The sequence below is a fragment of the Pongo pygmaeus genome, chromosome 2, assembly GCF_028885625.2.
Source record: "Pongo pygmaeus isolate AG05252 chromosome 2, NHGRI_mPonPyg2-v2.0_pri, whole genome shotgun sequence".
Classification (NCBI taxonomy): domain Eukaryota; kingdom Metazoa; phylum Chordata; class Mammalia; order Primates; family Hominidae; genus Pongo; species Pongo pygmaeus.
Genome location: NC_085930.1, coordinates 34211357 through 34235257, shown reverse-complemented (window position 1 = coordinate 34235257; position 23901 = coordinate 34211357). Strand labels below are relative to the sequence as shown.

The 23901-nt window shown below is 42.6% G+C and overlaps 1 pseudogene; it reads left to right on the top strand.

Moving 5' to 3' along the window:
- Positions 1-428: 428 nt before the first annotated feature.
- Positions 429-22517, top strand: LOC129032405 (large ribosomal subunit protein eL32-like; annotated as a pseudogene).
- The last annotated feature ends 1384 nt before the right edge of the window (positions 22518-23901 follow it).

The window sequence follows — 23901 nt, the reverse complement described above, 5'->3', positions numbered from 1 at the left end:
TCTTAATTTTGGACTTCTTTTTGTTTGTTTGTTTTTGTTTTAGAGACAGAGTCTCCCTCTGTCACCAGGCTGGAGTGCAGTGGTGCGATCTTGGCTCACTGCAACCTCCGCCTCCTGGGTTCACGCGATTCTCCTGTTTCAGCCTCCCAAGTAGCTGGGACTACAGTCGTGAGCCACCATGCCCAGCTAATTTTTGTATTTTTAGTAGAGACAGTGTTTCACCATGTTGGCCAGGATGGTCTCAATCTCTTGACTTCATGATCCACCCGCCTCCGCCTCCCAAAGTGCTGGGATTAGAGGCGTGAGCCACCGTGCCCGCCCAGACTTCTTAACCTCTGGAATTTGTCAGAAATAAATGTGTTGTTTATAAGCCACTCGGTTTATGATATTTTGTTATAGTTACCCACAAAGCCGGTTCCCCCCATAAAATGGGGTCTTTCCCTGTTCAGTGCTACAAGGCCAATATGCAAAACCAAAAGTGAGTGTCAAGCAGTGCAGGCTTTATTCAATGGCCATACAATTGAGGGAGTTTGGCTCACAAATCAACTTCTTGACTGGTGAGGGATGAGGGGGTTAAAATACAAGGTTTCTCGCCTTGGCATGCAATGGTTCATGTATGTAATCCTGGCACTTTGGGAGGCGGAGGTAGGAGGTTCTGTTGAGGCCAGAAGTTCAAGAACAGCCTGGGAAATATAGTGAGGCCCTGTGTCTACAAAAATTTAAAAATTAGCTGGGCATGGTGGCACATGCCTGTAATCCCAGCTACATGGGAGGTTGAGGCAGGAGGATCACTTGAGCACAGGAGTTCAAGGCTGCAGTGAGCTGTGATTGAACTACCACACTCCAGCATAAGAATATTCATAGATTTTCTGGAAATGAGCAGTGAACTTCTCAGAACTGAAGCCCTGCCTTCCTTTTTGTCCTTTTATGGCTTCTAGTCATTCTCATGCCAGTGTCATTGTCACGGTCAGTGTCATTTAGCATGAAAATGAGATTTAATAAAGCCTGAGATGTTTTATTTTTTTTGCGATGGAATTTTGCTCTTGTTGCCCTGGCTGGGGTGCAATGGCACAATCTCTGCTTACTGCAACCTCCACCTCCCAGGTTCAAGAGATTCTCTGAGTAGCTGGGATTACAGGCGCCTGCCACCACACCTGGCTAATTTTTTGTATTTTTAGTAGAGACAGGGTTTCACCATGATGGCCAGCCTGGTCTTGAACTCCTGACCAGCCTGAGGTCTTTTTGAAGTCGTTTGTTCAGCTATCTTGGTTCTAACCAGTCTCAGCTGGTCTGGTAACAAAGTGAACTTTTTAACACAGACGTCCTGTTTCTTAAAGGTAAGCTGAGTTAGGGTGGGGTAGAAATTTAGCTATTTCAAGTAGGCATGACACCAGGTAACAGTAGCCACCCAAACAGACTAAGACAGGGGTCTCTGTTTGGGGATTCACTAGAAATACTCACAGGACTCAGTAAACAGTCATACTCTTCTCATATGATAAGTAACTTGGCAAAAAAAAGATCATACTCATGTCTGCGATTTTTATTTTATTTTATTTTATTTTATTTTTATTTTATTTTATTTTATTTTGAGATGGAGTTTCCTTCTTGTTGCCCAGGCTGGAGTGCAATGGCACCATCTCAGCTCACTGCAACCCCTGCCTCCCAGGTTCGAGCGATTCTCCTGCCTCAGCCTCCTGAGTAGCTGGGATTACAGGCGCCTGCCACCACACCGGGATAATTTTTGTATTTTTTTTGGTAGAGACGGGGTTTCGCCATGTTGGCCAGGCTGGTCTTGAAATCCTGACCTCAGGTTATCCACCTGCCTCAGCCTCCCAAAGCGCTGGGATTACAGGCGTGAGCCACCGTGCCCGGCCTATGTCTGTGATTTATTACAGAAAGGATACACAACAAAATCAGTGAAGGGAGAAGGTGCATGGAACAAAGTCTGAAGGAAACAAGCACAAGTTTCCAAGAACTGTCCCACAGTGGAATTATTCTTAATTCCTCCGGCAATGAATTGTGATGAGACATGCAAAGTGTTACTTACCAGGGAGGCCCATTAGAGAACCAACACCCAAGGCTTTTACTGGCGCAGGTCATGTAGGCATCCTCTGCCTAGCACATTCCAAAAATCCAGACTCCCAGAAGGAAAGCAGGCGTTCAGCATAAACCACATTGTTTGTTTGTTCTGAGATGGAGTCTCACGCTGTTGCCCAGCCTGGAGCGTAGTGGCATTGTCTTGGCTCACTGCAACCTCCACCTCCTGGGTTCAAGTGACTCTCCTGCCTCAGCACCCTGAATAGCTAAGGCTATAGGAATATGCCACCATGCCGGGCTAATTTTTGTATTTTTTTTTTTTTTTTTTTTTTAGTAGAGATGGGGTTTCACCATTTTGGCCAGGCTGGTCTTGAACTCCTGACCTAAAGTGATCTGCCTCGTTTGGCCTCCCAAAGTGCTGGGATTACAGGCATAAGCCACTGCACCCAGCCATAAACCACATTATTTATGCAATAAATTTAGGCACAGTGAGCCTCATTTATTGTTTAGGAAAGGTTTTAAATCAGTGTAGGGAACTGTTTACTAGTAATGTTCCCAGACGTCAACCAAGGGCCAACTTTGCACAGAAGTCTTTGTAAGGATAGAAATCTCAGACCTATGTTGCCTTTTTTCTGCACATCCACTTACCTAAATACATTGAAAATTTGATAAACAATGGGCTATTTACATAATTTTCCTATAAAATACTTCTTAATTACAAATAGGAAAAAAGAACCTCATGGTGGACAAGCCTGACAGATATCACCTTAATCAATTAATCATAATAAGCATCGGTAATAGGATATATCAAAATTGTATACCACTTGGCACAGAATATGATTAGAAGAACACATTACTTGTGATATTTCTGTGAAAGATACATAACTTAAATTTAATCATAAGGAAGCATTAAACAATCCCAAGTTGAGGGATCTTCTTCAAAGCAACTGGCCTGTAATATTCAAAAGTGTCAAGGTTGCTAAAGAAAAACTGAAGAACTATACCAGACTAAAGGTGCCTGACAACATGTGACAACTAAGCATGACCCTGAACTAGATCCTTTTGCTGCAAAGCAATTGATGAAGCTTGAACTTGACAAATAAAAATTGTATATAATCAAGTAGTAATGTAAATTTCCTGACTGTATTGAGGTTATGTAAAAGATGTACTTATTTATAAGAAACACGGCTGAGCATGGCAGCTCATGCCTGAAATCCCAGCACTTTGGCTGAGGTGGGAGGATCACTTGAGGCCAGGAGTTCAAGACCAGTGTGGGCAACATAGCAAGCCTCCATCTTTAGCTGGGTGTGGTGGTGCACCTGTAGTCCTAGCTACTTGGGAGGCTGAGGTGGAAGGATTGTTTGAGCCTGGGAGTTTGTGGTTATGGTGAACTATGATTTTGCCACTGCACTCCAGCCAGGGTGACAGAGCAAGACCTTGTCAAAAAAAAAAAAAAAAAAAAGGCCGGTGCAGTGGCTCACGCCTGTAATCCCAACGCTTTGGGAGGCCGAGGTGAGCGGATCATGAGGTCAGGAGTTTGAGACCAGTCTGATCAACACAGTGAAACCCTGTCTCTACTAAAAACACAAAAATTAGCCAGGTGTGGTGGCACATGCCTGTGGTCCCAGCTACTTGGGAGGGTGAGGCAGGAGAGTCGCTTGAATTCGGGAGACCGAGGTTGCAGGGAGCTGGGGTTGCACCATTGCACTCCAGCCTGGGTGACAGAGTGAGAATCCGTCTCAAAACAAAAAAAAAATTACACATCTATCGCCTCACACAGTTATTTAGTAGGGTGGTAGAGGGTTAGTGGTGACAATTAAGATCTATTATTTTAGCAAATTTCTAATTAAAAATACAGTGTTTTTTTTCTCAGGAAAGCATGGACTGTTTCATGAATTTGCATGTCATCTTTACTCTGCGGCATGTCAATCTCTGTATACTTCCAATTTTAGTATATGTGTTGCCAAAGCGAGCATAAAAAATACAGTATTATTAACTATAGTCACTGTGCTGTACACTAGCTCCCTGAACATATTCATCTTACAACTGAAAGTTTGTACTCTTTGACCAACATCTCCCCATTTTCCCCATGCTTCAGCCCCTGACCACCAACTGCCATTCTAGTCTCTGCTACTTCTTTTTCTTTTTTTCTTTTTTTTGAGACGGAGTCTAGCTCTGTCGCCCAGGCTGGAGTGCAGTGGCACAATCTCGGCTCACTGCAACCTCCGCCTCCCGGGTCCAAGGGATTCTCCTGCCTCAGCCTCCTGAGTAGCTGGGATTACAGGCACCCACCACCATGCCCAGCTAATTTTTGTGTTTTTAGTAGAGACAGGGTTTCACTGTGTTGGCCAGGCTGGTCTTGAACTCCTGACCTCATGATTTGCCCACCTCGGCCTCCCAAAGTGCTGGGATTACAAGCGTGAGCTACCGTGCCCGGCCTACTCTCTGCTTCTGAGATTGACTTTTGTAGACTCCACAAATACACATATAGTATTTGTCTTTCTATGTCAGGCTTATTTCACTTAGTGTAATATCCTTCAGGTTCATGCATGATATTCCATTGTATATACCACATTTCTTTCTCCATTCATCTGTCAAACGTATCTTTGCTATATGCTCTACGTAGCATATATATCTTTGCTATATTCAAGATAGTCCATATCTTGAAAATGCTGCAATAAACATGAAAATGCAGATCTCTGTTTGAGATACTGGTTTTATTTCCTTTGGATGTATATCCAGAAGTGGGATTGCTAGATCATATAGTAGTTCTATTTTTAAATATAAAACTATTTTTTATTTTTATTTATTTTTTTGAGACAGAGTTTCACTCTTGTTGCCCAGGCTGGAGTACAGTGGCGCAATCTTGGCTCACCATAACCTCCGCCTCCTGGGTTCAAGCGATTCTCCTGCCTCAGCCTCCTGAGTAGCTGGGATTACAGGCATGCTCCACCACGCCTGGCTAATTTTGTATTTTCAGTAGAGACGGGGTTTCTCCATGTTGGTCAGGCTGGTCTCGAACTCCCAACCTCAGGTGATCCGCCCACCTCGGCCTTCCAAAGTGCTGGGATTACAGACGTGAGCCACCATGCCCAGCCTAAAACTATTTTTTAAATATGTTGGAATAACATAGACTTCTAGTATGAAGGATGAGGAGCTCCACTGACTTGTTCCTCAAGGTACCTGGCAAAAATTATAACAAACAAAAACAAACCCCAACCATTTAAAGCCTGTGATCATGAGCCTAAGGGCAAACAGCAAAAGAAGAAACACCTATTCAAGACAACCTATGAAAACTCATTAAGAAAGGCAAGGGTCTGTGGTATTTTATCCAGATCACTCCCTCCCTCTCCTATCTCAACTCAGTGAGGTAAAGACTCCACTCCAGCTTGCTATATCCTAAAACACAGGGCTCCCTCTCCCACCAGCTCCCAGGTGGAGGGCTGTCTTCCCAGGAGAATAGGGATGTCAGTATTTTATTTTATTTTATGTATTTTATTTTATTTACTATTTTATTATGACAGGGTCTCACTATGTTGCCCAGGCTGGTCCTGAACTCCTGGGCAACATAGTGTTACATCATAGAGTTACAGGCCGGGCAAGGTCACTCACACCTGTAATCCCAGCACTTTAGGAGGCTGAGGAGGGCGGATGGCCTGAGGCCAGTCTGGCAAACATGGCGAAACCCCCTCTCCACTAAAAATACAAAAATTAGCCGGGTGTGGTGGCATGGTGCCTGTAATCCCAGAGACTTGGGAGGCTGAGGAGGCAGGATCACTTGAGCCTGGGAGTTTCAGGTTGCAGTGAGCCATGATTGCACCACTGCATTTCAGCCTGGGCGACAGAGCAAGACTCCATCTCTTAAAACAAACAACAAACCAAAAAAGAACTCTATTTGAGGAATACATTAGAATCTACTGTTGTATCTTACATTGAAGTAGAAAAAAAAATCTCAAAAGACACTGATAACATCTACGATGACATTCAATAAGTCTCTGGGGCTGTGCGCAGTGGCTCACGCCTGAGATCCCAGCACTTTGGAAGGCTGAGGCAGGTGGATCACTTGAGGTCGGGAGTTCGAGACCAGCCTGGCCAAAACGGCAAAACCCCATCTCTACTAAAAATACAAAAATTAGCCAGGCGTGGTGGTGCACGCCTATGATCCCAGTTACTCAGGAGGCTGAGGCACAAGAATCTCTTGAAACCAGGAGGCAGAGGTTGCAGTGAGGAAGAGATTGCACCACTGCACTGCAGTCTGGGCAACAGAGTGAGACTCCTTTCTCCAAAACAAAAAAAACAAAAAAAACAAAAAAAAAAAACAAAAAAAAACCCACCACCACCAACAAAACAAAGTGTTGGAGCCAGGTGTAGTGGCTCACGCCTGTAATCCCAGCACTTTGGGAGGCCGAGGCGGGTGGACTGCGTGGATCACTTTGAGGGAAGAGAGAGACCCTTTCACATTGTTTTATATTGTTTTATACTCAGTACCTGTTTTAAGAAAAAAAAAAAAAAAAAAGGAAGTGAAATCAAAGACAAGCAGCCCGGCGCCGGGCCCAAAACCAGGCCTGGGCCTGCCTGGCCTAAACCTAGTAGTTAAAAATCAACTCATGACTTAGAAACCGATGTTATCCATAGATTCCAGACGTTGCATAAAAGAACATTGTGAAACTCCCCTGCTCTGTTCTGTTTCTCTCTGACCATCGGTGCATGCAGCTCCTGTCACATACCCCCTGCTTGCTCAAATCAATCATGACCCTTTCATGAGAAATCCTTAAAGTTGTGAGCCCTTAAAAAGGACAGGAGTTGCTCACTCGGGGAGCTCGGATTTTAAGACAGTAGCTTGCCGATGCTCCCAGCTGAACAAAGCCCTTCCTTCTACAACTTGGTGTCTGAGAGGTTTTGTCCGCGGCTCGTCCTGCTACAACTTGAGGCCAGGAGTTCGAGACCAGACTGGCCAACATAATGAAACCCCGTCTCTACTAAAAATACAAAAATTAGCCGGGCGTGGTGGTGGGCACCTGTAATCCCAGCTACTTGGGAGGCTGAGGCAGGAAAATTGCTTGAACCGAGGAGGTGGAGGTTGCAGTGAGCTGAGACTGCACCATTGCACTCCAGCCTGGGCGACAGAGTGAGACTGTCTCAAAAAAAAAAAAAAAAAGTGTTGGTATTACAGGTGTGAGCCACCGCACCAGGCAAGGATGTCAGTATTTCTTATCCTGCCCCCAGCTACCTGTTGCTGAGGCTAAGTCCTGGGTATGTATGGTTAAGGGTTTTTTTTTCCCCCACCCAATCCCCACTTGTAGAATGGAAGTTCCACCTTGGACAAAATGTGATGAGAGGACTGAGACCTCTTTAAACTTGTGAAGTGCTGGTTCCACACCAGGAGAGGAAAGCAAAGAGGACCTCAGGCTGCTGCATCTCGTGCTTAGCTTGCAAAGCTAGGCTGTCACTCAGAAACTCGCTATTGTCCCCACCTCCACCTTCAGAATCCTGGCTCAGATATTTTGCCTGAAGAGAGGAGCAGACTGTAAAACAGAGAGATTCTAATCTCCTCCCAAAGGACTAACTTTAATTTTTTTTTTAACAGTTTGGACATATTTAGATGTAAAGACTAAAAAAATGCAAACAAGAAAAAAAAAAGAAAAAATGTATATAAATCTAAGGACACACCCAAGCATGATGGAGATTCAGGTGAAAGGCACTTGGGAGGAAATTCAAGTTACAGGATAAACTGTAGACCTGATTGTTTGTAGGAGAGAACTAGGGAATAATACTGGGAGAAGCGGCCAGGCACAGTGGCTTATACCTGTAATCTCTGCAGGTGGCCGAGGCAGGTGGATCACCTGAGGTCAGGAGTTCAAGGCCAGCCTGGCCAACATGGTGAAACCCCATCTCTACTAAAAATACAAAAATTAGCTGGTTATGGTGGCCCGCGCCTGTAATCCTAGATACTCGGGAGGCTGAGGCAGTAGAATCACTTGAACCCAGGAGGCAGAGGTTGCGGTGAGATGAGACCGTGCCATTGCACTCGAGCCTGGGCGACCAGAGTGAAACTCGCTCTCAAAAAAACAAAAACAAAACAAAACAAAACAAAAACCTGGGAGAAGCTCTCCCAGAGTCAGAATAAATGTCAAACACTGACCTCAGAAACTCTCCATGAAGTAGTTTGTACAGCAATTTGTTTATGCCCTTAGTATTATTCAAAACAACTGAGCAATTAGCCATCAATGAGAAGAGTTTAACAGCTGGGGGTGATCAGCAAAAAGGGAAGAAGGTTTCCGGAAATCACTATCATCTCAAGTTGACTGTGAGCATACTCAGTGCTGCACCTTAGACTGTGGAAGGGGAAACAGACTTCACTAAAATAACACAGCCAGTCACTAGACACGTGAACAAGCAAATAAAGATAACCAGACCTTGGAGGGAGAAAGATAGGGGACCAGTACTCAGAGTTGCTACAATAAATATTATATTATCTAAAATGTCCAGTTTCCAATAAAAATTAAAGACATGCAAAGAAGCAAGTCTTATATAAATATATAAAATTTAGGCTACACTAAATTTATTTATTTATTTATTTATTTTTTAATAAATAGTGATGGTGTCTCACTATATCACCCAGGCTGATCTTGAACTACTGGCCTCAAACAATCCTCCTGCCTCAGCTTCCCAAAGTGCTAATTTTACAGGTGTGAGTCACCACACCAGGCCTTCACTAATTTATTAAAAATTGCTTTTCTTCAATAATAAACTTAGCTTACTACAGTTTCACTTTATAAACTAATTTTTTAAACTTTTAAATTCTTTGTAATAACACTTAGCTTAAACACATAGCCGGGCGCAGTGGCTCACACCTGTAATCCCAGCATTTTGGGAGTCCGAGGCAGGCAGATCACGAGGTCAGGAGATGGAGACCATCCTGGCTAACACGGTGAAACCCCGTCTCTACCAAAAATAATAAAAAAAATCAGCCAGGCATGGTGGCACACGCCTGTAGTCCCAGCTACTTGGGAAGCTGAAGCAGGAGAATCGCTTGAACCCGGGAGGCGGAGGTTGCAGTGAGCCAAGATAGTGCCACTGCACTCCAGCCTGGGTGACAGAGCGAGACTCTGTCTAAAATAAATACATAAATAAATAAATAAACAAACAAACACCTTATACAACTGTATAAAAATATTTTCCTTCTTTATATCCTTATTCTATAAGCTTTTCCCTATTTTTAAAATTTTATATTTTTCTTTGTTTTACTTTTTAAACTTTTTTTACTTAAAAATTAAGACACGGGCCAGGCGCAGTGGCTCAAGCCTGTAATCCCAGCACTTTGGGAGGCCGAGGTGGGTGGATCACGAGGTCAAGAGATCGAGACCATCCTGGCCAACATAGTGAAACCCCGTCTCTATTAAAAATACAAAAATTAGCTGGGTGTGGTGGCGTGCACCTGTAGTCCCAGATACTTAGGAGGCTGAGGCAGGAGAACCGCTTGAACCTGGGGGGTAGAGGTTGCAGTGAGCTGAGATAGTGCCACTGTATCTCAGCCTGGGCAGCTGAGCGAGACTCCATCTTAAACAAACAAACAAAAACTAAGACATGGCAAGGCACGGTGGCTCATGCCTATAATCCCAGCACTTTGGGAGGCTGAGGTGGGTGGATCACAAGGTGAGGAGTTCGAGACCAGCCTGGCCAACATAGTGAAACCCTGTCTCTACTAAAAAAACACAAAAAATTAGCCAAGTGTGGTGACGGGCACCTGTAATCCCAGGTATTCAGGAGGCTGAGGCAGGAGAATCACTTGAACCCAGGAGGCAGACTTTGCAGTGAGCTGAGATCGCGCCACTGCACTCCAGCCTGGGCAACGGTTTGAGACTCTGTCTCAAAAAAAAAAAACAAAAAAAAAAAACGAAGACACAAACACACAGATTAGCCTAGGCCAATGAGGGATCAAGATCATCAACATCACTCTCCTCCATCTCCACATATTTTCTCATTGGAAGGTTTTCAGGGACAATGACAGGCATGGAGCTGTCATCTCGTATAATAAAAAAAAAAATGCCTTCTGAAGTACTTCCTGAAGGACCTACCTGAGGCTGGTATTACAATTAATTTTTTTAATAAGTGGGAGTACACTCTAAAACAACAATAAAAAGAATAGTATAGTAAATAAATAAGCTAGTAATATAGTCATTTATTATCAAGTATTATGAATTATACATAATTGTATTGCTGTAATTTTTTTTTTCTTTTTTTTTGAGACAGAGTCTCGCTCCGTCGCCCAGGCTGGAGGGCAGTGGCGCGATCTCGGCTCACTGCAAGCTCCGCCTCCTGGGTTCTGGCCATTCTCCTGCCTCAGCCTCCCGAGTAGCTGAGACTACAGGCGCCCGCCACCACACCCGGCTAATTTTTTGTATTTTTAGTAGAGACAGGGTATCACTGTGTTAGCCAGGATGGTCTCGATCTCCTGACCTTGTGATCCATCCGCCTCGGCCACCCAAAGTGTTGGGATTACAGGTGTAAACCACTGCACCCAGCCATTTGTGTTTTTTTTTTTGAGACAGAGTCTCTCTCTGTTGCAGGCTGGGGTGCAGTGGTCTGATCTCAGCTCACTGCAACCCCCACTTCCCGGGTTCAAGTGATTCTCCTGCCTCTGCCTCCCGAGTAGCTGGGATTACAGGTGCCCACCACCATGCCCAGCTAATTTTTTTTGTATTATTATTATTATTTTTGAGACAGAGTCTTGCTCTGTTGCCCAGGCTAGAGTGCAGTGGCACGATCTCAGCTCACTGCAACCTCTGCCTCCCAGGTTCAAGTGATTCTCCTGCCTTAGCCTCTCAAGTAGCTGGGATTACAGGTGCCTGCCACAGCGCCCAGCTACTTTTTTTTTTTGTATTTTTAGTAGAGACGCGGTTTCACCATCTTGGCCAGTCTGACTTCATGAGCCACCTGCCTTGGCCTCCCAAAGTGCTGGGATTACAGGCGTGAGCCACCGCAGCTAGCCTCTATTGCTATACTTTTATAGGTGTGGCAGTGCAGCATACACTAGCATCAGCATAAACGTGAATAATTAATTGTGCTATGACATTACAATGACTGTGATATCACTGGGTGCTAGACATTTTTCAACTCCATTATAATCTTATGAGACCACCATCATTTATGTGGTCCATTGTTGGCCAACATGTCATTATGCAGCACATGACTGTATGTGCATAACAGGAATACCAGAGGGAGGGGAGAGAAAAAGGAAAAAGGCAGAAAAATATATTTGTAAAAATAATAATGGAAAACTTCCAAAATCTATTTTAAAATAATAACTTATATATCCAAAAAGCTCAACAAACTCCAAAAAGGATAAACACAAAGAAATGCCAGGAGACATCATAGTAAAAATGCTGAAATGCAAAGATAAGAATCAAATTCTAGTCCAGGCACTGTGGCTCACGCCTGTAATCCCAGCACTTTGGGAGGCCAAGGTGGGTGGATCATGAGGTCAGGAGATTGAGACCATCCTGGCTAACATGGTGAAACCCCGTCTCTATTAAAAATACAAAAAATTAGCTGGGTGTGGCAGCACGCGCCTGTAGTCCCAGCTACTTGGGAGGCTGAGGCGGAAGAATGGTATGAACCCGGGAGGTGGAGTTTGCAGTGAGCCAAGATCGTGCCACTGCACTCCAGCCCGGGCAACAGAGCAAGACTCCATCTCAAAAAAAAAAAAAAAAAAAAGAAAAAAAAAAGATGAGAATCAAATTCTAAAAGAAGCAAGAGAAAGACAAGTCATCACTTACAGGGAAATCCCAATAAGATTAACAGATGGCTTCTCAGCATAAACAATGAAGGGCAGAAAGTAGTAGGATTACATATTCAAAATGCTCAAAGGAAAAAACAAAACAGTGTCTACCAGAAGTCCTATATCCAGCAAGGTATTTTTCAAAAATAAGATAACATAAAGACTACCAGATAGACAAATGCTGTGAAAAGTTGTTAGCAGATCTGTGTTAATGAAATACTAAAGGAAATTCTTCAGGCTGAAAGCAATCAACACAGATGATTATTCAAATCCACATTTAAAAAAAAGCACAGGTAAAAGTAGTAATGAAATTATAACAGATTAAATGTATAATCATTCTCCTTTCTTAACTAATTTAACATGCATTGTATAAAATAATATGTATATAATGTACAGGTGAGCCAATAATACATATAATGTAATATGTGTAATATAATAACTGTACAAAGAGGTGAGTGACAGCAAACCTATATTGGGCTAAGGAAATGGTAATGGTAAAGTAATAATTATAATAATATATTGTTGGGGTTGTATCATTAATAGATATAATACGTTTAATAATAATACTACAGGCCAGGCACAGTGATTCATGCCTATAATCCTAGCACTTTCAGAGGCTGAGGTGGGTGGATCACCTGAGGTCAGGAGTTTGAGACCAGCCTGGCCAATATGGTGAAACCCCATCTATACTAAAAATACAAAAATTAGCTGGATGTGGTGGTGGGTGCCTGTAATCTCAGCTACTCAAGAGGCTAAGGCAGGAGAATTGCTTGAACCCAGCAGACAGAGGTTGTAGAAAATGAAGATCATACCACTGCACTCCAGTCTGGGTGACAGAGCAAAACTCTGTCTCAAATAATAATAATAATAATAATAATAATAGTACAAAAGTGAGGAAAAGGGAATAGAGCTATAAGAAAAATAACCTTTCTATATATAAAAAATTAAGCAAGTATAAATCTGATGCTGATTTTGATCAGAAGGTTGCATGTTCATGTTATGTTGTGGTTAAAAAAAATTTATGGTAGACCCTAGTGCAATCACAAAAAGAAAAAAAATACTCAAAAAAGAAGTCGAAAATGATTAAATTTAAGTGCTACATTAGAAAATATCCACTCAATAACAAGCAGTAACAGAGAAACAAAAAAAGACATGAGACATACAGATAACAAAAAATAAAATAGACAAAAATATGACTAAAAAAATAAAACATTAAATGTGAATAGATTGGCTGGTCATGGTGGCTCATGCCTGTAATCCCAGCACTTTGGGAGGCCAAGGCAGGTGGATCACCTGAGGTGATCAAGACCAGCCTGGCCAACATGGTGAAACCCCGTCTCTACTAAAAATACAAAAAATTAGCTGGGCATGGTGGCAGGTGTCTGTAATCCCAGCTACTCAGGAGGCTGAGGCAGGAGAATCACTTGAACCCAGGAGATGGAGGTTGCAGTGAGCCGAGATTGCACCATTACATTCCAGCCTGGGCAACAAGAGTGAAATTCCATCTCAAATAAATCAATAAATAAAGTGAACAGATTAAACAATCCAATCAAAAGGCAGAGATTGTCAGTCTGGATAAAAACAAAACAAGTGACCCAAGTATATGCTGTCTACAGGAGACACAATTTAGATTCAAAGATAAAAACAGATTAGAGGATGGAAAAAGATATATCCTGCAAAAAGTAACCACAAGAAATCTGGAGTGGCTATACTAACTGTCAAACAGTATAGTCTTTAAAACAAAACATGTTACTAGAGATAAAAACATTTTATAATGATAAAATGTTAAATTCCTCAGGAAGACATAACAATTAAAAACATATATGCACTAAGAATAGAGTGCCAACAAAAGACCAAGATGGTTGAATAGGAACAGCTCTGGTCTGCAGCTCTCAGTGAGATTGACACAGAAGATGGGTGATTTCTGCATTTCCAACTGACATACCTGGTTCATCTCATTGGGACTGGCTGGACTGTGGGTGCAGCCCATGGAGGGTGAGCTGAAGCAGGGTGGGGCATTGCCTCACTTGGGAAGTGCAAGGGGTTGGGGGATTTCCCTTTCCTAGCCAAGGGAAGCCATAACAGACTGTACCTAGAAAAACGGTACACTCTCACCCAAATACTGCACTTTTCCCATGGTCTTAGCAACCAGCAGACCAGGAGATTCCCTCCCATGCCTTGCTCGGTGGATCCCACGTCCACAGAGCCTTGCTCACTGCTAACTCAGCAGTCTGAGATTGACCTGCAAGGCTGCAGCCTGGCTGGGGGAGGGGCGTCTGCCATTGCTGAGGCTTGAGTAGGTAAACAAAGGGGCTGGGAAGCTCAAACTGGGTGGAAAAAACAAAGAAAAAAACAAAGAACCCCATCAGAAAGTGGGTGAAGGATATGAACAGACACTTCTCAAAAGAAGACATTTATGCAGCCAACAAACTTATGAAAAAAATGCTCATCATCACTGGTCATCAGAGAAATGCAAATCAAAACCACAATGAGATACCATCTCACACCAGTTAGAATGGCGATCATTAAAAAGTCAGGAAACAACAGATGCTGGAGAGGATGTGGAGAAATACAGACACTTTTACACAGCTGGTGGGAGCGTAAATTAGTTCAACCATTGTGGCAGACAGTGTGGCGATTCCTCAGGGATCTAGAACTAGAAATATCATTTGACCCAGCGATCCCATTACTGGGTATATACCCAAAGGATTATAAATCACGCTACTATAAAGGCCACATATGTTTATTGCAGCACAATTCACAATAGCAAAGACTTGGAACCAACCCAAATGTCCATCAATGATAGACTGGATAAAGAAAATGTGGCACATATACACCATGGAATACTATGCAGCCATACAAAAGGATGAGTTCATGTCCTTAGCAAGGGCATGGATGAAGCTGGAAACCATCATTCTCAGCAAACTATCACAAGGACAGAAAACCAAACACCGCATGTTGTCACTCATAGGTGGGAACTGAACAATGAGAACACATGGACTCAGGACGGGGAACATCACACACCAGGGCCTGTCGGGGGTTGGGGGCTGGGGGAGGGATAGCATTAGGAGACATACCTAATGTAAATGATGAGTTGATGGGTGCAGCAAACCAACATGGCACATGTATACCTATTTAACAAACCTGCACATTGTGCATATGTACCTGAGAACTTTAAGTATAATAATAAAAAAAGTAGGTATTATTGAAAAAAAAAAAGTGCCAAAATACACGAAGCAAAACCTCACAGAAATGAAGAGAAAAATAGAGAATTCAACAAAAATAGCTATAAACTCCAATAATCCACTCTTTTTTTTTTGGAGACGGAGTCTCAGTCACCCAGGCTGGAGCACAGAGGCGCGATCTCAACTCACTGCAACCTCCACCTCCCGGGTTCAAGCAATTCTCCTGCCTCAGCCTCCCAAGTAGTTGGGATTACTGCACCCGCCACCATGCCCGGCTAGTTTTTGTATTTTTAGTAGAGATGGGGTTTTGCCATGTTGGCCAGGTTGGTCTTGAACTCCTGACCTCAGATGATCCACCTGTCTCAGCCTCCCAAAGTGCTGGGATTACAGGCGTGAGCCACTGTGCCCCACCGTAAGACATTTTTAAAAGCCTCATGGTAACCATAGTGCAAAAATAATAATAAATTCGCTAAATAAATGTAGTAGGTCAGACATGGTGGCTCAGGCTTGTAATCCAAGCACTTTGGGAGGCTGAGGTGGGTGGATCACCTGAGGTCAGGAGTTCAAGACCAGCCTGGCCAACATGATGAAACCTCATCTCTACTAAAAATATAAAAATTGGGCTGGGCGTGGTGGCTTATGCCTGTAATCCCAGCACTTTGGGAGGCCAAGGCGGGCGGATCATGAGGTTAAGAGATCGACATCATCCTGGCCAACACAGTGAAATCCTGTCTCTACTAAAAATACAAAAATTAGCTGGGCGTGGTGGCATTTGCCTGTAGTCCCAGCTACTTGTGAGGCTGAAGCAGGAGAATCACTTGAACTCAGGAGGCAGAGGTTGCAGTGAGCCGAGATCATGCCACTGCACTCTACCTGGTGACAGAGCAAGACTCTGTCTCAAATAAAAAAAACAAAGACAAAATTAGCTGGGTGTGGTGGCACGCACCTGTGACCCCAGTTACTTGGGAGGCCGAGGCAGGAGAATGACTTGAACCCGGGAGGCAGAGGTTGCAGTGAGCCAAGATCATGCCACGGCACTCCAGCCTGGGCAACAAAACGAGACATTGTCTCAAAAATAAAAAATGCAGTAAATTAAAACATACTGTCAGAGATAATAACTGAACCACAAAGGAAGGCAATAAGAACAGAAAAGACGAGTTTCAAAACAACCAGAAAAGCAAAAACAAAACGGCTAGTAAGTTCTTACCTATCAGTAATAAGTGTAAATGTTCTATGTTCTTTAATTAAAAGGCATAGAGGCTGGGTGTGGTGGCTCATGCCTGTAACCCCAGCACTTTAGGAGGCTGAGGCTGGTGGATCACTTGAGGTCAGAGTTTGAGACCAGCCTGGCGAACATGATGAAACCCTGTCTCTACTAAAAATACAAAAATTAGCCAGGTGTGGTGGCAAATGCCTGTAATCCCCGCTACTCAGGGGCATGAGAATTGCTTGAACCCGGGAGGAGGATGTTGCAGTGAGCCAAGTTTGTGCCAATGCACTCCAGCCTGGGTGACAGAGTGAGACTGTCTCAAAAAAATAAAAGGCATAGAGTGGTTGATATGATTTGGACTTGGGTCCCTGCCCAAATCTCATGTCAAACTGTAATCCTCAATGTTGGAGGAGGGGCCAGGTGGGAGGTGCTCAGATCATGGAGCAGATTTCCCCACTGCTTTTCTCATGATAGTGAGTGAGTTCTCATGAAATCTGGTTGTTGTAGCAACATTCTCTTCTCTCTCTTCCTCCTACTCTGCCCATGTAAGACGTGCCTGCTTCCCCTTTGTCCTCTGCCATAATTGTAAGTTTCCTGAGGCCTCCCCAGCCATGCTTCCTCTACAGCCTGTGGAACCGTGAGCCAATTAAACTTCTTTTCTTTGTAAATTCCCCAGTATCAGGTATATCTTTATAGCAGTACAAGAATGGACTAATACAGTGGATGAATGGATAAACAACACCAAACAGTATGCTGCCTTCAAGAAATCCACTTCACCTGTAAAGACACACCTAGCCTGAGAGTGAAGGGGTGGAAAAAGATACTCCATGCAACTGGAAACCAAAAAGAGCAAGTAGTTATACTTATATCAGATAAAATAGACTCCAAATTGAAGACCATAAGGATAGACAAAGAATATCACTATATAATGATAAAGGGGGTCAACTCAACAAGAGGATATAACAATTATAAGTATCTATGTATCCAAAATAGGAGCTCCCAAGTACATAAAACAAACATTAATAGATCTAAATAAAGAGTTAGACTGCAATACAATAATAGTATCAGACTTTAACACCCCACTCTTGGTGATGGAGAGTTTATTCACAGAGAGAATCAACAAAGAAACAGCAGAGGTTAACTACACACTGGATCTAATAGGCCTGATATTTACAGAACATTTCACACAACTGCAACAGAATACATTATTTTCATCAGCATATGAAACATTCTCCAGAATAGACCATATCTTAGGCAACCAAACAAGTCTGAACAAATGGCCAGGTGTGGTGACTCACGCCTGTAATCCCAACACTTTGGGAAGCCAAGGCGGGCAGATCATCTGAGGTTAGGAGTTTGAGACCAGGCTGGCCAACATGGCAAAACCCCATCTCTACTAAAAATTCAAAAATTAGCTGGGCATCGTGGTGTGTGCCTGTAATCCCAGCTACTTGGGAGGCTGAGGCAGGAGAATCGCTTGAACCCAGGAGGTGGAGGTTGCAGTGAGCCGAGATCATGCCATTGCACTCCAGCCTGGGCAACAAGAGCAAAACTTCGTCTCAAAAAAAAAAAGTCTGAACAAATTAAATAAAAAACATACCAACTATCTTTTCTGATAATAATGGAATAAAACTATAAATCAATAACAAGAAGAGCCCCAGAATATACACAAACACATGGAAATTAAACAACATGCTCCCGAACGACCCATGGGTCACTGAAGGAATTGAGAGGGAATTAAAAATGTTATCAAAACAAATGAAAATGAAAATACAACACACCAAAGGCAATGTAATATGGCAAAAGCAGTTCTCTTTTTTTTGAGATGGAGTTGCACTCTTGTCACCCAGGTTGGAGTGCAATGGCGTGATCTCAGCTCACTGCAACCTCTGTCTCCCAGGTTCAAGTGGTTCTCCTGCCTCAGCCTCCTGAGTAGCTGGGATTACAAGTGCCTGCCACCACGCCTGGCTAATTTTTGTATTTTTGGTAGAGAAAAATTTGGTATTTTTGGGTTTCGCCGTGTTGGCCAGGCTGGTCTCAAACTCCTGATCTCAGGCAATCCACCCGCCTCGGCCTCCCAAAATGCTGGGATTACAGGTGTGAGTCACCGCGCCCAGCCTGCAAAAGCAGTTCTAAGAGAGAAGTTCATAGCAATAAACACTTATATCAAAAAAGTAAAGAGTTGCCCCAAGTGCTGTTAAGACTTCCTTGCACTAACCAGGTGAGGTGGCTCATGCCTGTAATCCCAGCACTTTGGCAAGCTGAGGTGGAAGGATCACTTGAGTTCAAGACCAGCCTGGGAAACATGGTGAAACTCCATTTCTGACCAGGCATGGTGGCTCACGCCTGTAATTCCTTACTGTGGGAGGCCAAGGGGGGGCAGATCACCTGAAGTCACGAGTTCGAGACCAACCTGGCCAACATGGTGAAACCCCATCTCTACTAAAAATACAAAAATTAGCCAGGCATGGTGGTGTGCACCTGCAATCTCAGCTACTTGGGAGGCTGAGGCAGGAGAATCACTTGAACCCGGGAGATGGAGGTTGCCCTGAGCCACGATCATGCCATTGCACTCCAGCTTGGTTGACAAGAGTGAAACTCTGTTTTAAAAAAAAAAAAAAAATAGTAGAAAGACTGACTAAACAACCTAACAATGTACCTCAAGGAAGTAGAAAAACAAGAACAAACCAAGCCCCAAATTAGCAGGTGGAAATAAATAATAAAGATCAGGGCAGAAATAAATGAAATTGAGACTAAAAAAAAAATTAAAAAGAAGCTGGGAGTGGTGGCTCAGCCTCCCAAAGTAATCCTAGCACTTTGGGAGGCTGAGGCGGGTGGATTGCCTGAGGTCAGGAGTTCGAGACCAGCCTGGCCAACATAATGAAACCCCATCTCTACTAAAAATACAAAAAATTAGCTAGGTGTGGTGGCAGGCACCTGTAATCCCAGCTACTAGGGAGGCCAAGGCAGGAGAATCGCTTCAACCCAGGAGGCAGAGGTTGCAGTGAGCTGAGATCGTGCCATTGTACTTCAGTCTGGGCAACAAGAGCGAAACTCCATCGCAAAAAAAAAAAAAATATATATATATATGTACACACACATATATGTATATATGTATATGTGTGTATATATATATACACACACACATATGTATATATGTATATGTGTGTATATATATATATACACACACATATACGTATATATGTATGTGTGTGTGTATATATATATACACACACACATATATGTATATATGTATATGTGTATATATATATATAAGCAAAATGAAAAGTTGGTTTTTTGAAAAGATAAAATTGACAAACCTTTATCTAGAATAACCAAGAAAACAAGAGAGAAGACCCAAATAAAATTAGAAATGAAAAAGGAGACATAACAACTGACACCTCAGAAATACGAAGAATCATTAGAGACTATGATGAATAACTACATGACAGCAAATTCAAAAGCTAGACAAAACAAATAAATTCCTGGACATACACAATTTACCAAGATTCAACCATGAAGAAATAGAAAACCTCAACAAACCAATAACAAGTAATGAGATTGAAACTCACAATAAAATGTTTTACATCAAAGAAAAGTCCAGGACCTGATGGCGTCACTGCTGAACTCTTTTTTTTTTTTTTTTTTTTTTTTTTGAGACAGTATCTTGCTCTGTTATCCAGGCTGAAGGGCAGTGGTGCAACTTTGGCTCACTGTAGCATCCACCTCCTGGGCTCAAGTGATCCTCTCTCCACCTCATCCTGAGTAGCTAGGACTACAGGTAAGCATCACCATGCCTCGCTAATGTTTGTATTTTTTGTAGAGATGGGGACTCAGTCTGTTTCCCAGGCTTACTGCTGAATTCTACTAAACATTAAAAGAAGAATTAATACCAATCCTATTCAAACTCTTCAAAAAAATTGAGGAGCGACTACTTCTAAACTGATTCTAAGAGGGCAGCATTACCCTGATATCAAAACAAGACAGGGACACAACAGCAACAAAAACACTACAGGCTAATATCCCTAATGAAGGTAGATGGAAAAATTCTCAACAAAATATTAGCAAACCAAATTCAGCCACACATTAAAAAAGAACTATTCATTATGATCAAGTGTGATTCATCCCAGGGAGGCAAGGATGATTTGACATATGAAAATCAATAAACATGATACATTACATTAACACAATCAAGAACAAAACTATATATTTCAGTAGATGTCAAAAATGCATTTGAGGGCCACGCACAGTGGCTCACGCCTGTAATCCCAGTACTTTGGGAGGCCAAGGTGGGTGGATCACCTGAGGTCAGGAGTTGAAGACCAGCCTGGCCAACATGGTGAAACCCCGTCTCTACTAAAAATACAAAAATTAGCTGGGCATGGTGACAGGTGCCTGTAATCCCAGCTACTTGGGAGGCTGAGGCATGAGCATTGCTTGAACCTGGGAGGTGGAGGTTGCAGTGAGCCGAGATTGTGCCACTGCACTCCAGCCTGGGTGACAGAGTAAGACTCAGTTTCAAAAAAAAAAAAAAACTAGACTCATCTCTTACACTACACAATACACAAATATTAAATAAAAATGGGTTAACGATGGAAATCTAAGACATGAAACTAGCAGAAGAAAACATTGGGAAAGGTTCCAGGACATTGGTCTGGGCAGAGTTTTTGAGTAAGACCTCAAAAGCACAGGCAACAAAAGCAAAAATAGACAAATGGGATCATATCAAGCTAAAAAGCTTCACACAGCAAAGGTAACAGTTGATATTGTGATGAGACAACCCAGAAAATGGGAGAAAATATTTGCAAACTATCCACCTGACAAAGGATGAATAACAAGAATATATAAAGAGCTCAAACAACTCAAAAGCAAAAAACAAACAACAAAAACCAAGAAAAACAAAAACCAAATAATTTGATTTAAAAATAGGCAAAAGATCTGAACAGACATTTCTCAAAAGAAAGCATACAAATGGCCAAAGATATATGAAAAAATCCCCAACATCACTAACAATCAGAGAAATGCAAATCAAAATCACAATCAGATAGTATCTCACCCCAGTAAAAATGCCTTGCATCAAAAAGACAGGCAATAACAGATGCTCGAGAGCAAGTGAAGAAAGGGGAACCCTTATACACTGTTAGTGGGAATGCAAATTAGTACAGTCACTATGGAGAACAGTACAGAGGTTCTTCAAAAAACCAAAAAATTCCCCGGGGGCGGGTGGCTCACGCCTGTGATCCCAGCACTTTGGGAGGCAGAGGCAGGTGGATCACTTGAGGTCGGGAATTCAAGACCAGCCTGGCTAGCATAGTGAAACCCCCGTCTCTACTAAAAATACAAAAAATTAGCCAAGTGTGGTGGTATGCGCCTGTAATCCTAGCTGAGGCAGGAGAATCGCTTGAACTCGGGAGGCGGAGGCTGCAGTGAGCCGAGACCGCACCACTGCATTCCAGCATGGGCGACAGAGACTCTGCCTAAAACCAAAACCAAAACAAAAACAAAAAAAAACCCCAAAATTAAAAACTAAAAATAGCTGGGCGCGGTGGCTCACGCCTGTAATCCCAGCACTTTGGGAGGCCGAGGCGCGCGGATCACGAGGTCAGGAGATCGAGACCATCCTGGCTAACACAGTGAAACCCCGTCTCTACTAAAAATACAAAAAATTAGCCGGGCGTGGTGGCGGGCGCCTGTAGTCTCAGCTACTCCGGAGGCTGAGGCAGGAGAATGGCGTGAACCCGGGAGGCGGAGCTTGTAGTGAGCCGAGATTGCGCCACTGGACTCCAGCTTGGGTGACAGAGCGAGACTCCGTCTAAAACAAACAACAACAAAAAACTAAAAAATAGCACTCTCTTCCTCCGTGTTGCCTACAGAGGTGGCAGCCATCTCCTTGGCACTGTGGCTGCCCTCAGACCCCTCATGAAGCCCAAGATCGTCAGAAAGAGGACCAAGAAGTTCATCCAGCAGCAGTCAGACTGATATGTCAAAATTAATCATAACTGGCGGAAACCCGGAGGTACTAACAACAGGGTTCATAGAAGGTTCAAGGGCCAGACCTTGATGCCCAACACTGGTTATGAGAGCAACAAAAAAACAAAGCACATGCTGCCCAGTGGCTTCTGGAAGTTCCTGATCTACAACGTCAGGGAGCTGGAAGTGCTGCTGATGTGCAACAAATCTTACTGTGCTGATATCACTCACAATGTTTCCTCCAAGAACCGCAAAGCCATCCTGGAAAGAGGAGCCCAGCGGGCCATCAGTCACCAATCCCAATGCGAGGCTGTACAACGCAGAAAGTGAATAGACAGCTTATGTGCACGTTTTGTGTTTAAATAAAACCACAAAAACTGTAAAAAAAAAAAAACAAAAACAAAAAAGCCTAAAAACAGGATTACCATGTGGTCCAGCCATTCCACTACTGGGTATATACCAAAATGAAAGTAAATCAATATATCAAAGACATATCTGCACTCTCATGTATATTTCAGCATTATTCACAATAGCCAAAATATGAAATTAACCTAAGTGCCCATCAACAGATGAATGAAGAAAATGTGATGTATTTACACAATTGAACACCATTTGGCCATGACAAACAATGAAATCTTGTCAATTTCAGCAACATGGATGGAACTGGAGGCCGTTAAGTGAAATAAGCCACGCACAGAGACAAATATCACGTTCTCACTCATAGGTGACAGGTAAAAAATTAGATCTCATGAATACAGTAGATTGGTGATTATCAGAGGAGAAGAAGGGGAGGTGGGGGATGAAGGTGAAAAACAAGAATATAAATGTATTACTACTGAACTGTACACTTAATAATGGTAAAGATGGTAAATTATATATGTAAATTTTGCCTCAATTAAAAATTTTTGTATAAAAAGAAATAACTCCAATTCTTCATTAACCCTTCCAAAAAACAGAAGAGGGAACACTTCTCATCTCACCTTATAAGGCCAGTATTACCCTGATACCCAAACCAAAGTCATCATAAGAAAAGCACAGACCAGTATCTTTTATGAATAAGGATGCAAAAATCCTCAAGAAAACACTAGCAAACTGAATCCGACAACATATCAGAAATACTTTCCCTACTTTCCTTTCTGTCTTACACATATTACTTCCAGATTAATATTTAAAACTGCCCTTCATCTTTAAGCTTCCCAATTTTCTAATAGCTCTGTCTGTAATAAAGAAGCCATGCAAAAGAATTAAAGTAATTAGCTTTTTATATGGCAAGATATGGCTGTTACCATTATTCTCCATTTCATCATGGTGGTACCACCAGCCCTGTCTTAAGAGTTAATACAGAATAGCAGTTGCTTCTTAAATTACTCCTACCAGAGAAAGCAAGGCATCTGGTAAAAATCAATACTTAGTATTCCCAATTCTCTTCCTTGGAGCATGATATAGCTAATGGCTAGTATAAAATTCAAATAAGAATAAAACGGAAGAAACACCTGTGTTTAAAATTACCTGGGAAAATGACATTTTCTTCTCAAAGTGGTCCCACAAGAATATAATTGACTACACTTAAATTCTGTTAGGGGAAATTATACTTACATATAAAATGAGGGTTACATTAACATCCACACCGAGCATTACGGTAATGTTAATGTTACCAATATCTTGAGATTTTATATCCAACTATTACTTATATTCATGGTGAAGAGAGGAACCTTGTG